This window comes from Lepidochelys olivacea (genome assembly GCF_965140295.1).
Source record: "Lepidochelys olivacea isolate rLepOli2 genome assembly, chromosome: 7".
Lineage (NCBI taxonomy): Eukaryota > Metazoa > Chordata > Testudines > Cheloniidae > Lepidochelys > Lepidochelys olivacea.
The window spans coordinates 105,562,519-105,577,938 of record NC_140417.1 but is presented as its reverse complement, the minus strand read 5'-3'; the positions used below and the strand labels follow the sequence as shown (position 1 = coordinate 105,577,938).

Genomic DNA, 15,420 nt, shown 5'->3' with positions numbered 1-15,420 from the left:
TTTGTTCTGTTCCACCCCATTATATAGCTTTGGCACAAGACAGGAATCTTTTGTCTCTCTGGGTCCCCACCCCTCCTTCTAAATGGAAAAGCACCAGGTTTAAGATGGATTCCAGAACCAGGTGACATGGTCACATGTCCTGTGAGACCCCAAGCCTTCGTTCTTCCTGGCATGACTCACAGGAAGGCTTGCAAGTAAACAGAGCCATTTACAACCAATTGTCCTAGTTGACGGGAGCCATCAAGACTCCAAACCACCATTAATGGCCCACACTTTGCATAATTACAATAGGACCTCAGAATTATATTTCATATTTCTAGTTTCAGATACAAGAATGATACATTTATTCAAATAGGATGACCACACTCAGTAGATTATAAGCTTTGTAATGATACCTTACAAGAGACCTTTTGCATGAAGCATATTCCAGTTACATTATATTCACACTCATTAACATATTTTCATAAAATCATATGGAGTGCAACATTACACCCTCCTCCTGAACTTATTGCCAGAGACTTGGACACTGTCCATGGTGAATGCAGTATACCTAAAATTCCTCTTTGAGCTCCCCTCTGGGTCAGACACACCTGTGTCTCCCAAAAGGGAAGATGACCCTGATCCAGCTACCAGCTATGACAGACCATTCACTGGCCAGAAAAATTGCCCTCTTTCACTCAAGTTGGGCTTGCTTCCAACAACAGAGTCCTTGGGGTCTGTTCCCACCGCAGCAGTCACCAGGACCCCAACTTCCACTCTGTGCACCTCTTCCACTCCAATACAGCCAGTTCATGCTTCTGGGTCTCAATTTGTGCTGGTCTCTGGGCCTCAATTTCTTCGTCTTTTAAATCCAGGGTTTGCTTGTGGGCAGCCTTTTCTTTTTCCAGGGCAGCCTTTTGTGCTTCAATTTGAGCCTGTTTCTGGGCCTCAAATTCTTTGTCTTTTAAGTCCAGGGCTTGCTGGCTCTCTCTCTCTTTCCTTCTTAGGAATTTGTAACCTGTGCAGTTCTAGCTTCTTCCGAGCTTAACCTATTTTGCTGATTTTCCTGCCTCAATTTCCCTTACCCGAAATAAGCAAACAGAAAATAACAAACCAGTAACCACTTTGTCTGTTCTCCAGCCACCACACTCAAAACTCACTTAAAACCACTACCAGTGTCTCAAAGCAATCAGTTGTGCACAGACCCTGCTTGACTACACCTCTGTGATGGGTTTGGTCACACAAGTATTTAAAATAGTCTGGTAGTGTGCAAGTGAATGTTTTCCCTTTCTAATAATGGGACTCATTTAGTTTAGATACACCTTCTCACATCTAATTTCTTGTTTAAACTATTTTGAAGCTGGTATAAATAGCTTTGCAAAGAAATTCTAACACTAAATGTCAAAAGTGATTGTGGTTTCATCTTGACTTATTCTTCTATATTCCCCAGGCAGATTAATCCTCAACCTGAGGTACTTAACTGTTTTATAGCATTATTATTTATAAAATTTCTCACTTTTATTTTTTTTAAACTTCAGGAAAGGCTCCAATGAGACACTCAGAACCCAGACCAGTAATACTCAACCTTGAATAGCTGCTTTGATATGGAAGAGAGTTGCAAAAAAAAAAAAAAAATCACACCATAATTGTGAAGTGATGATCCTTGTATTACAATGTTGTTTTTTCCCAGTGAAGTTGAGTCATTGTGACCGATCTTTATATATGCAATAAATAGAAAGCCATGACACAACGATCATCACGTAATCTCAGGCAATCACTCTGATTTATTGGCTTTCTAGAGCCCCAATACCAAATCAGGGTCTGCTGGCATAGATCCATGCTCCTGTGCAGAGTCCAATTGACATCAACGATGCAGGGATCCAGCTGCTGATCCCAATGCACAAAGAGAAGGTTACTCACCCTGTGCAGTAACTGAGGTTCTTCAAGATAGTTGTCCCTGTGGGTTCTCCACTTTAGGTGAACCTAAATCCCTGCACCTGTGATCGGAGAATTTCAGTAGGAGTGCCTGTTTTGGTCGCACATGCGCTGTCCCTATCTTGTGCCACATCGGTCGGCTACATAGCGCTGTGCGAACAAACCCCGCTCAGTTCCTTTTCTACCACAGAGTCACTAGCAAAAAATGCCTCTGAAGTAGAGGGGAGGAAGGTGGGTAGTGGAGCACCCACAGAGACAACCATCCCAAAGAACCTCAGTTACTGCACAGGGTGAGTAACCTTCCCTGGGGGTGCTCCACTTCAGGTGACTGTAGAACAGTGCCCTTCGTTGGAAGGAAGGGGCTTCAGAGTTGAATTTGTGAAGGATGATAAGACAGTAAAGTCCAAGCAGAGCATCTGATGTCAAGTCCTGCTCTATTGCATAATACTCTGTGAACCTATGGGCTGATGCCCAGGTTGCTCCTTTACAGATATCCATGATGGGTACATTGTTAAGATAGGCTATCGACGTAGAAAATGACCTGGTGGAGCGTGTGCAAGTACCTGGTGGGGCTGTAGATGCTCTTGGTGATAGCAAAGGTCAATGTATACAGACCATGAAAAGCAATCTTGGATGAAGCTGATGTTTGTAAAATGTCCCACAGCTTGTGTTGAAACTCTGAAACTTCTTCTAATGGTATTTCTAATGAGTTTGCATCCTCTAAACTCCTCTTGGAATTGTTTTAAATCATCACCCATCATGGTTGGAGGCGTGATGGCTTCGTCCAGAGACGAGGAGGAGAAATTGTAGGTGGGGTAACCTCCTGATCAGAAGTTTCCTCCAGCTCTTTGAATGCCTCTTCCAGGAGGTCAGAGGGTCCAGGTATTGAGGGTGATGAAGAATGTCTCAAACTATCCCTGTGGGTAAGTGGAGGCTTAGAATACTGCTGTCGCTACGCCACCCACAGATCCCAGTGGGGCTGAAATGGCATTGGTAGTGGTATCCGTGGATGTCTATGCCACCCATGGGTTTTGGCCCTGGGTTGTTATCCAGGTTGTTCAGGTGGACCCAGTCTGGTGGCTGTCTGGATGGGCAAGGAGTGACATGATGAGTAGATCTCCCCATCCTCACTGGAGAAAGGAGGAGCTGATCTGGATGGTGGTGTAACTTAGTGTGGTACCAAGCATGCTGCAGTAACGTTGGTACTGAGGAAGGGAGATTCTGGTGCTGAAGAGACCAGGAGGTCTTTGTGTTTCAGTACCAAGAGCATCGGTATCTAGGAGAGCATTGTTGGCGGTGCCGATGGAATTACAGCAATTGTCAGTACCAATGATTGAGCGCTATGCACTATCAAGGCAGAAGGTGGGGACATAGACTGTAGCGCTGCTCAGTGCTACATGTTTGAGCAGCTCCGGGGGAACCAAGGAATGGAGCATAAGTTGCCCTTTGCTGCTTCTCTCTGAGCCTGCCCACTTGGGTCTTTGGCTGTCACGGTACCCATGGTACTGGAGGGTCCTGCCACCCCAGAGGTAGTCGGCCTCAGTGAGGTCGGTACCGAGAGTATCTGACAGGTTGGGGATAGTCTCTTTTTAGCTGATTCCCATAAAGAAGAGGTCATAGCCTGTTTTTTGGCCACCTTTTTGCAGGAGTGATCTTTCCTCTGTGAGGGTGATGGGGAATGTCTGTCAGATGACATTACTGGAGACTATTGTCCAGAAGGGGTCCACAATCCTGGACTGGAAGCCAGGTGCAGGACTTCTCCATCAAGAGAAGTTTTAGCTTAAGATCCCTTGCTCTTCTGGTGCGGATTTTAAGATTATGGCAATGAGAGCACTTTTGCGGAATGTGTCTCTCACTGAGACAGTGGACAAACTGAGTGTGTCGTCAGGGACCGGGATTGATTCCTGTCAAGTTAAGCAGTGTTTAAAACCCAGGGATCCAGGCATGCCACTTAGAATAAAGTTTCTCCCAAGGGAAGGTATCTATACTCTGCTAAAGAATATAATAAGAAATGATACTTAGTCTAATAAAAAAAATTCTTCTAAATAAAGAAAAATAAATGAGGGAGAGAAGGGTAACTAAGCTAAATAACTGGCTTCTAAAATTACTAACTCCAAATCTACATTTTAAGATAAAGGCAAACTTGGAGGCACTGCTGATTGCTCCATCTCAAGCCAAGGGCAGCAGACAAGGAACTGGGGCAGGGGAGTGGTCACACTGTGATACATAGCCGCCAGAGGTAGCGCGAGATGGGGACAGCACATGTTCGACCCAAATAGGCACTCCTACTGAAATTCTCTGATCGCAGGTGCAGGGATGCAGATTCACCTAAAGTGGAGCACCCACAGGGACACTTCTTGAAGAATAGGGCCTATTACTCCTCTAGTTTAACAAATTGGTACCCATCCAAGAAACTGCATGATTAGTAGTTCCAAAAACTCTCTCATACCTCAGCCAGCAAGCCAGACTTGATTACTTGTGGGATGAGCAGTCAAGTTGTCTATAGTCCTACAAATATAAGTCACTATTGGCATGAGGGGATTTGACCTGAGGGGCTCTCCCGGAAAATCTGTGAGGAATATCTACCAAATTCCTTAAACAGTTGACACTCCTTGGGGAAATGCTATCTAAAGTATAAATCAGTTGAATGAAAAGCTTACAAAAGTAGAACTTGATTAGATATTAGAATCAAAGAAGTCAGAGATGGATAATATCCTTAGATCATTCATTTTATATTCATGCAAAAGTGCGTTACTCATAGGACATTTTCTAGTATTTTGTCCAGTCTACTTTAAGAATTCCGAAGGAATGAAGCTTCCACCAGTTCCTTTGGGAAGCTACTCCAAAGCCAAGCACATTGCACCATCTGGCATATTTTCCTAATATTCAGCCTAAATTGTTCCTCTTTTAATGTAATCCCATTTCTAGAACTATCTATACTGTACCACACAAAATAGAGACTCCTCTTCTGCTTGGGATGATTTAGATAGTGTTGGTCCTGCTTTGAGCAGGGGATTGAACTAGATGACCTCCTGAGGTCTCTTCCAACCCTAGTATTCTGTGATTCTATAATTGGTGTTAACACCTTCAAGAACAGATATTTGTAAATCATTGTCATGCCCTGCTTAAGTCACTGATGAGTTTAATATTAAATATAAAATCAACTTTCCTCACACACTAATTCAAATTTTCTAGAACCCAAACAATTTGTTGCTTTCCCTGAACTCCCTCCAGTTTGGTGCAAAAATTAAACACAATATTCCTGGTCCAATCAACCACAGCTATGTTGAGACAGACTATTCCTACTTGCTCCATGAAAGAGATATGCAGCATACAATGGCATTCGTTTTTTTTTCTGAACCCATATCACATTACACCTCATGTTTAATTTGCTGTCCAATATCTCTCCTAGCTCCTTCAGTATTCCCCCATCTCTTCCTTCTCCTAGATGAATGCATTTCAAATAATTCTCCTGTTGTTTTAAGTTTCTTGCTATTTTTCCCCCAGATGTCTTACAGAAACTTGCATTTTTCAAAGGCAAATCTTATTTTGGTACTTTCTACTCATGTTTCTTATCTCTATATTTCTGTGTATTATTTCTTTGATCTCACAGCTCCTTCCTCTTTGGGATAGACTGGGTCATCACAGTTGTCCAAATTTAACCAAAAGGATTTTAATTAGACTACATGCACTCTGTAGACTCTGGTAAGGGATCATATCTATGTATTTGTACAGTACAAGCATAATGGGATGCTGATCAAATACATGTAATAAGTAACAATATTGAAGAGGCCTTCTGCAATCTTATTAGCTTTGTTAAGCAGTAATCTTGGCATAAGGTTAAGTTATATTTAAAATGACTATTTTCTACAAGATGAAGATGGAAGTCTTTGTTAAATGTATATTTCTTCATACTGAAAAGTATGAATAGAGTAAAAAAAATCTCAGTTTTAATGAGTTTCTGTTAAAAACATATGTTGCAGACTCTGTATATCACAGAGAAACAGTATACTTAAAATGCAGACAATGTACAACAAAATAGAAATATTTATAAAATTAAGTATGTGCATTATAAATCCAAAGGCTTGTAAATTAGCTTATAAAAGACACTCTGTATATACTGCACACTGTCAAATATAAGAGAACATCTATCATCCAGTAACTGCAAATGCGGTGTGGTTTCAAATCATTGGGCCCCATTCTGCAATTCTTAGTCAGCCAAAACTCCAGTTGGAATCATCATAATGGTGTTATTTTGAAGTAAACAGGAGTTCTGCTTAACTAAAGCTACAGAGTTGGGCCCATAATGCAGTAACTGAGATTTGAGGGACATTAGCTTTTATATTTCAGCTTGCTTTTGACCCACCTGCATCTGTCTAATTTTGCACATTTTGGCCCCTGAGCAGTTACAGTCAATGAATTCTTGATCAACTGCGGAACATTACTGCTGACCATCTTCATTAACACTGACCACCACAAAAACGAACAGCAATTTTTTTTTTTTTTTTTTTAAGTACATCAGAAGCAGGAAGCCTGCCAAACAATCAGTGAATGATCTGGAAAGCTGGGGAAAAGCTGTGAGGTTGCAAAGTTTGCAGTTGATAAAGTTACTCCAGCTAGTTAAGTCCAAAGCAGACTACAAAGAGTTACCGAGGGATCTCACAAAACTGGGTGACTGGGCAACAAAATGGCAGATGAAATTCACTGTTGATAAGTGCAAAGTAATGCACATTGGAAAACATAATCCCAACTATACGTACAAAATGATGGGGTCTAAATTAATTCTTACCACTCAAGAAAAATATCTTGAAGTCATCATAGATCGTTCTCTACAACATCTACTCAAATGTGCAGCAGCAGTCAAAAAAGCTAACAATGTTAGGAACCAGTAGGAAAAGTACAGACAATACGGCAAAAAATATCATAATGCCACCACCTAAATCCATGATATGCCTACACTTTGAATACTCTGTGAAGTTCTGGTCACCCCATCTCCAAAATATATATTAGCAATGGAAAAGGCATAGAGAAGGACAACAACAATTGTGTGCAAGTGTGTGGAACAGCTTCCTTTGGAGGAGAGACTAAAAAGACTGACTGTTCATCTCTTAGAAAAGAGATGACGGGGGAGGGGAGAGGATATGATAGACATCTATAAAATCATGGCTGGGGTGGAGAAAGTGAATAGGGAAATATTATTTCCCCCTTCATATAACACAAGAACCAGGGGTCACCCAATGAAATCAATAGGCAGCAGGTTTAAAACAAACAAAAGGAAGTACTATTTCACACAATGCACGGTCAACCTGTAGAACTCATTGCCAGGGGATGCTGTGAAGGCCAAAAGTATAACTTGGTTCAAAAAAGAATTAGATAAATTCATGGAGGATAGGTCCATCAAAGGCTCTTAGCGAAGACGGTCATGGACACACCCCCATTCTCTGGATGTCCTTACACCTCTGACTGCCAGAAGCTGGGACTGGAGGACATGAGATGGATCGCTCAATAATTGCCATGTTCCATTCATTACCTCTGAAACATCTGGCATTGGCCACTGTTGAAAAACAGGACACTGGGCTAGATGGACCATTGGTCTGACCCAATATGACTGTTCTTATGTTGTTTCACAGACACAATCTACTTGGGATTTACATCAATTTCACACAACAACTTCTGGCAGACACACTGACTATGTACGAGAAACACTGGGTGGGAGGCCCAATAATGTTGTGTTTGTTTTTATTAACATTCACACTACCATTTTAATTAATGTTCACAATCATATTTTGGATTCCTAGCCTCTGGCCAGAGTGGAATGAGCACAACTACACTGTTTCTCTCCTTATCAGCAACCATTATTACTTGGCATCTTAATTCTGTTTGTTCTTGCTAAGAATCATGTGCTAGAAGTTCTCTATTTTATGATCATTATCTAAACTATCATGAAGGATGGTATGGTCCTTAAAGCTAGCATTTATAAGCAGTGTTCAACAGAGGCTAGAAACTAGGCATAATATAAATGAATATTCCATGCAAAAGCCACATTAACCCTTTGCCCCTAAAGTGCCATTCATTGCCTACAATGGCTATGTAAGCAAAGACTTGCAGTGCTCTCATTGCACTCAAGTTCCCAGATAGCCTGCCTCTCCTGTTCATTATGTAAAAATCAGATCAAGCAACCAGTCCAAAATCATGATCACATTTTCAGTTATTTGGACAAAACACACAAGTGAAATGGTCATAAGGACAAATAACTAGCGTGGCTGTAAAACATACCCTTAATTAAAAAGAAACATTACGGTCTACCATACATACACTAGACTGAATTAACAATCTGTACATAACTGTGCAATACCGATAAATGTTCAATCTTATGGACACATCAATGGAATCTCTAGACTTTGGGTTGCATGGAGATTTGCACTTTAAAGCACTATTAAAATCTCTCAGTTTCACACTTTAATTGTTGAATTTTATTTCCAATTTTGCTACAATAACCCTTCAGACGACAATGGAATTTTAGTTTTTATTTAGTAAAACATTCAATTTAGTATATTTTTTGTAAAATAAACTAAATTTGGACAGGATATATTTTTTAATGCTCCCGATTGAAAATGTCTTCATTTTCCCCCATATTTCATTAGGCTCCTCTAGCTAAATAACCAGAGTCCCCATCAAGGAACATGATAGGACTCCAAGTCATTCGTCAGCTGTTCAGGATGAGGGGAAAATAGGTGGACTATGTGTGTGGTGGAGGGAGGCACTGAAGACTGAGAAGGGGAACTGATGAGTGCAATATAAATGGGAGACAAACCCTCAGCTGATGTACTTTGTTGTATCTATGACAAATTACACCAAAGAATCTGCCCTGGAGTTTTGAATCACTTAACTGCATATTTCCTTGAAGTTCTGATCCATAGGCTATAAAGTCTAGTAACCTTAATGTTAATGAAGATTCTTGTCTGAGAATGTAAAGGCACATATTTTAGGTCTGGTTCTTTTCTGCTGAGTTGATGTATCTGTACAGAAGGAGTTAAACATGTGGCTGTTCTAACTTCCTAAATCAATATATCATTAAGGCAAGTACAGTTCATTGGTGTTAGTTTAAATCTAAAGAAAGCACATCGGACATTATTAAAGTGAACAATGGAATTGCAATGAAAACCTAAATACATTGCTAAGTACAAGATCTACAACTTTGTTTTTTATCTGATTCATACACAAATGTGAGGAAGCACTTAATAATGCATGGTTTGTTTAAGAATTAATAGGCTATATTTACACCTGTTTAGCAGAGAAATTTTGGTAAGATCTGCAGTTATTTTTTAATATTTGTGTATTATTTTTTCTTCAATGTGGAAGGGCTAACACTCCATCCACTTAACAACCTGGTCTTAAATATAAATAAATCCTTAGAGAAATGTATGAGTGTTGTTAGGAACATCGATCATCATTGGAAAAAAACCCTGCACATGTAATTTTGCTGCAAATGTAACTTTCAAAAACAGAGGCACATTTTCCCCCAGTTTCTGCCATATGCTGCCTAGTGGCACCAGTATTAAAAAAAAATCCCCCATATTTTACAGTATTTACAATCATTTAAAGGACACTTTGTGGTTATTGTGGGGTGGAGATTAAATGACACGTCAATTGATTTTGAAACTGTCTACGTACGTCAAGCTGATTGGTTTCACAACTGGTTTTGAACTCTGAATAATATAAAGTTACATTTTTTGTTGAGAAACAAAATCTGCAAGGTAGACAGAAAATGTACCTCCAGCTTTAATTACGCTTCAGACGTTACTTTTACTTAGTGTTCCACATTTTCAGTTTCCTTTTATCAATCCACTCAGTATTTTTGGGATACTTATTTTTGTTAGACACTAAATCTTTATGTGATTGTTGTGTCCTGCAGCTCTGAAGCAGTTCCACGGTGTAAAACACAGAACACATACTAAGTGGAGGTCGGAAAACTAAACAACGTTAATATCGTGCTATGATTGGCTCACAAGGAGACGCTGCCCGCCTATCTCTTTGTGTCTGTTTAGTTTGAATTTAAACAATCAATCCTCCACAGATAAAGATATGTAATGTCCCCTATCCACCCAGTTGCTTCCTTTATTGCCAATCTTCTAATGGGTTTGGATGGATGGGCAAGGGTTCTTCTGGATCCCCACACAGCCAGTCCTGTCCTTTCTGTGGCTGGGTCCAGATTACTCCCAAAATGGCTTCTCCCCCCTCCAGGGCTCCCAGGGGCAGGCTTCTCACTCCCTATTGATCTGGCTAGCTCTTCTTCCTGGGCTTTCCCTTGTCAATGATGTGACTGTGCCCCTTCATCTGAGCTGGCACGCCCGCAATCCTTCCCCAAACCAACAGAGGCCCCCGTTGTTCTACATAATGTCTCTCCTCTCTTCCTCTGGGTTGCCTAGCAGACTGAGTCTGCCCTTGGCTCCCCCTTGCTACCTGGGATTGTGTGCCTCTCCCTGAACTATCAGCATGCAGAGCCCTAGGAACGTAGGTAAGCTCCTTGGGGTTACAGATAGATACAGTAAAACGGTAAATATGCAAATCTTTCAAGAAAATCAGTGGTTAGAAATTTGCAAGAAAAGTAAAGATGGGAGTGATGCATTGTGCTACAAATACTGCAGCATTGAGGTCAGTGATCGCACTGACAGAATAAAGGAGCATATTGAAAGCAAGCAACACAAGTAGCTTAAGGAAGAAAGTGGGCTTCAGCATAAACAGACAATATAAGGAGCTTTCACCAGAGCTTTAATGAAAGAGAGGACATAGCACAACTGTGTCAATGAATTTGTGTGTGTTCTTTGTTTTACCAGGTAGCCACTGTTAATAGTAGAGGGGTCTATTGGTGACTTAGTGCATCAATAATGTCCAGCATCAAAAACCCTTCCTAATGAGACTTACCAGTGAGGTTGTATCTGAAAGAAAAAGAAAATGTTTTAGTATCTAAGCTGATGGAAATATGGTGTCTAGTCTGATTTTTTGATGAGTCTCCTGATGCTTTGGACCGTCCGATTCTTGGCCTTTTGCTTTCTTTTTTTTATTTCAAAGTGAATAAACCTACATTGTTTTGTGCTGATATGACAGTCATCCCCTCCGCTGACAGACATTTTCTCAACACAGCAATAACTGACATGTTTGAGATGTACCAACTAACTTGGGAAAATGTGGCCATAACTAACACAGATTCTGCTTCCTACAAGGCTAAGTTTTCCCAGGAGATTACACTCAATCAGAAACCGGCACTGCTAAGTATTACCTGTCCTGCTCATCTAATTAACTTTGCACTGTCAGCAGCTACTGCTACAGAAGAAATGAAAGACGTGAAATCTTTATAATTGGATTTGGGGCTGTTTTCAAGCATGCAAACAAGTCAAAGGCTTTGTTTAACACAGAGCGAGATGAGTGCAGATTACCTACCCCTGTTGTGCCACACCTGTGGATGAGCTTGTACTTCACTGACTGTCATGTAAATAACACGCGGACTATGCTGATGTGTCTCCTAGATCATCCTGAGTTTGTTGGTTCTAAAGCACAAACTCTGAAGGGACTGGCAAATCCAAAATAACTGCCAGATACTCAGCACCAAGGTAATGTTAATTGCTGAAAACCTGGAATCATTATGTGACATGCAGAAAACACTGGCGTTTTCTCTAACTACTGCCCACATGTTTGCCAATATAGATGTTTACCGGATCTTGACAACCAAAATCTCAACTGAACTGAGCACAAAAACTGAAGGAGAAACACACGGTGAGAAAACTCAGCTGTTTCTGGAAATCTTTCCCACTCTGAAACATGCAAAAACCAAAAAACCATTCAAAACCTTCAAACACAACACTCAGAAATGAGAAATGACCGTGGCTCATAATCTGAATTCCCCAAGTGTTTGGTGCCAAAAATATATTTTAGAATGCCCAGGTGTTGCACTTCTTCCTCAGGGTGAAATCTGCAGCAGACTATGGTCTTTACGCCACTGTGTTTCAACCATTTGCCACTAAAGAAGAAATTTCAAATCTGAAAGGGGAGTTTACTACATACATGAACTTGCCTAATCCTGACAATGCAAAACTGGATGTGCTGGTTTTTTGGAACAGTCATCAAGACACACTTCTCAGCTCCAGCAAAGCAGCACATCAAGCTTTGAGTGTACCCCCTGGATCTGTTGAGGCAGAGTGCATATTTTCAAAGTTGGACTACCTCCAAGCAGCAAGAGGCTCAACATGAGTGAGGATACTTTGAAGAAAATTATGCGTGCGTATGCAAACCAGGATTTCTGGAAAAACAACTAGCTCTGAGAGAGACAAAATATACCTTTGTACATTAAAAAAAAAAGTTTCAATTATACAGTAATAAAATGCGTATATTACAAAAGTTTTTTTTGTTTTTCTTTTCCCCAACCCCAATTCCCCCCCCCCTTTTTTTAAAAAAAATTTGAACCTGATTTCATCCCAGTTTTAATGTTTGGAAAGAAAACACTGAAAAAAATCCCAATTTTTTTTTTTTTTTTACAAATAAAAACTGAAAACATGAAACAGTACTTTTATTTTAAAATTACCAGCCTGTCTCTAGCAAACAAATTAAGATCTGAGCAGTTTCCAATTTCTATCTGGACAGTAATTTTAGGAACACCTAATGTCAAAAATGAACAGGTAAGAAAAGCAACTGTCAAATTTTGCTGCACTAAACTATTTAAGCAAATTGCCTATATTGATTAAATGAACTTTAAAAAGTATCAATAATATATGATGCATATATACAGTACTGGACTATGCATCTATAACGAGAGTCTTGTTAGTACTTGTGGTAGACTGTCTAGTCCAGTCCTTGTATTTAGCCACATGAAATAACTGAAATATCAACATTCTGCTTTTATCTCCTCCTTTGTACACTTTCCAACCATTGTAGTTTTAGCTTAGTGAAGATAATTAAGTCCATTATAGCATCTTCAGTTATACCAGCAGAATTATACGTATTTTGTAATGCAAATTTCAACTGGTTAGCCACATTCCTCTTATAAACCCTCATGTAAAACATTTTTCATTTGTAACTGGATTTTCTATCACAATTCTTGAATCATAAAATCAGTTTGTGGTTGACTTCAGAATATGGCACTGGACTCGATGTTGACAGGATTTACAAACACAAGTATGTTGTTCTGGATCCCCAAGGTTCCAGTATCATCAAAAAACTGGTAGTGTTCACTGACCTTTCATACAAGTTGTTCCTTCTTCTCAGCATTTAAATTCATTTTCTTTTTCTTGGCATGTGAAGAGCTAATTGACTACTCTGACTCAATGCTCAGGAGTGTGAAGTGGCACCAGCAGCAGAGAATACGAAAGGAGCTCTCGTGGCATCAGAGGTGACACCATTTGCATCACTAACATGAACAGAACATTTAAAAAGAAAAGGAGTACTTGTGGCACCTTAGAGACTAACCAATTTATTTGAGCATAAGCTTTCATGAGCTACAGCTCACTTCATCGGATGCATACTGTGAAAACTGCAGAAGACATTATATACACAGAGACCATGAAACAATACCTCCTCCCACCCCACTCTCCTGCTGGTAATAGCTTATCTAAAGTGATCACTCTCCTTACAATGTGTATGATAATCAAGTTGGGCCATTTCCAGCACAAACTACCCCCCCCCAGACGTTCTGGTTAAACTTGGATTTATGCTGGAAATGGCCCACCTTGATTTTCATGCACATTGTAGGGAGAGTGGTCACTCTGGATAAGCTATTACCAGCAGGAGAGTGAGTTTGTGGGGGCGGGGGGTGAGAAAACCTGGATTTCTGTTGGAAATGGCCCACCTGGATTATCATACACATTGTAAAGAGAGTGGTCACTTTGGATGGGCTATTACCAGCAGGAGAGTGAGTTTGTGTGGGGGGGGGGGGCGGAGGGTGAGAAAACCTGGATTTGTGCTGAAAATGGCCCAACTTGATTATCATACACATTGTAAGGAGAGTGATCACTTTAGATAAGCTATTACCAGCAGGAGAGTGGGGTGGGAGGAGGTATTGTTTCATGGTCTCTGTGTATATAATGTCTTCTGCAGTTTCCACAGTATGCATCCGATGAAGTGAGCTGTAGCTCACAAAAGCTTATGCTCAAATAAATCGGTTAGTCTCTAAGGTGCCACAAGTACTCCTTTTCTTTTTGCGAATACAGACTAACACGGCTGTTACTCTGAAACAGAACACTTAAAGACAGTTATACCACAGTACAGAGTGAAAAATACCAATTTTTACTATTACTGGTTTAAGGAGAATGTCCCCTTTTTGGCAAAAATCAAAAGTAGTGTATAGTCAGCATTAAGCCAAGTACTATTCGATTAGACAGTTGTTGACACAAATGAGTAAACGAGGGCATTTTTCAGCTACCCCTTCAAAATATTTACTCTTCATGAGTAATTCCAATGAATACAGGGCTTTGAATTTCAGCCTCTAATCTGTTCTTTTGATTACTCTATTTTATAAGTAGATCATTTTCTGGACACAAAACAAAAGGTGTATGTTGGAGCTGCATCAGATGATAAAGATCTTCCATGGCTAATCATTCCAACTGATTCTATTTTAATTCCACATTTACAAGCAAACTAAAGCAGTGTCTCCAAATCAAGGGTTACAGAATGAAATCTATATCTGAAGGTTTCATAACTATGTAGACAGTACCATGCTAAAATACTGTCCTGTTAACCTACAATTCAAACTGTGATCCCTGCAGAGCAAGGCTGTAGTATTATGATAAAACAAGGAGTACAGCAAAAGGAAGATCACATGTGACATCTCCAAAGTTCAGACTGATTCATAGCTTAAAAGAGTCAACCACAAGCGGTCACTAAACCTTGACTACATTCTCAATAAATGCATACTATGAAGCTATTTTTAATTGTCAACAGCTTGCCCTTAAGAAACATCTTTCAGCATCTAAAAATATGCATAACTGAATGACAATAGCCATCCACAACTTTATTCAAGGTACGCGCACGCTGAGTTAACTGAAGGAAAACGCTCCAGATAAAAGCTGTTTTACAAATAAAACTACTGTAATTAGCCAACTGGTAGTTCTTAGGCAGACAGGCATCAACCCAATAGGCAGCCCAGAACAATGACAGCAAAAATTGCATTATTGAAATACAGTAATTATGCATTTCTTCCAAGGCCTCGCTACAGCCGGCTAACATTTTCACATTTTAAAAAAGTCAAGTACTCCCGATCTGTTTACAGAATGGAAATGCTGAATAGCTCAGCATCCAGGCTAAATCCCTGAGCATGCATATTAAGAAATGACTAACCAAGAATGTACATAAAGAAGAGTAGATTACACACCTTAGCATGTTACCTAGTATTTGCCCAGAGGGGGTTTAACACTTGTCTGTTAAGGCCTCAGAGGTAGTCCCTGCTCAATCAAGGATGCTGGTCCTGCTGTCTTTGATGCAAAGATATTCTGGGCAGTTACAGTCATATTTCACTTT

At 40.1% G+C, this 15,420-nt stretch overlaps 1 protein-coding gene across 5 annotated transcripts in view; it reads right to left on the bottom strand.

Annotated features, from left to right (window-relative positions):
- Positions 1–15,420, bottom strand: part of CHST15 (carbohydrate sulfotransferase 15) — a 98,920-nt gene that overhangs the window by 81,639 nt on the left and 1,861 nt on the right. The window contains exon 1 of one of the 5 annotated variants that reach the window (XM_084635627.1): positions 15,275–15,376. The exons of 3 other annotated variants lie outside the window; for them this stretch is intronic. The gene's annotated coding sequence lies outside the window, so the exon portion shown is untranslated. Of the gene's footprint in view, positions 1–13,144; positions 13,240–15,274; positions 15,377–15,420 lie in introns of those variants that run through there. One more of the 5 variants, XM_084635629.1, reaches the window with a different exon arrangement.